The following is a 577-nucleotide window of genomic DNA, read 5'->3' on the forward strand; positions in this document are numbered from 1 at the left end:
TAACCTGACAAGTGCATGGATGTTAATAAAATAATTCTTAATACTATATGCATGTAAAATTATTAAGTTTCTTAGGTCAGACTACTAGCTAGTACTTGCAGCTAACAATTTGTGTTAAGAAAAGGAAATTATGTCCTCATGAAATATTAAAATTTATAACCCAATGTTTAGTAAAGTAAAGAACCTTTAACAACTTTAAATTTTAAATATAAAATATATATTAATTAAACAGATAAAAATCATATATAAAAAATATAAAATATAACAGAAAACAAAATCACCCCCCTAATATATGACTTTAAAATAATATCACCATGAATTCGAAAATTTAATAATTAACCCAATACACCAATATATATAATATTATTTATCAAATTATAATTATTAAAATCTTAATTCTATAAACAACCCAGTGACTCGCCACGAACAAATTATATATATAACGATGTTTCAATCGTGTTATAACAAAATTAACATAGATATTATTTTAATCATTATAGTTCATTAAACCCAAAATATAGTAATTTTTTTGTATATAATGATTTACGAGGGTACAATGACACTGTTTAATATGCAT

This window comes from Apium graveolens, chromosome 11 (assembly GCF_009905375.1).
Source record: "Apium graveolens cultivar Ventura chromosome 11, ASM990537v1, whole genome shotgun sequence".
Lineage (NCBI taxonomy): Eukaryota > Viridiplantae > Streptophyta > Magnoliopsida > Apiales > Apiaceae > Apium > Apium graveolens.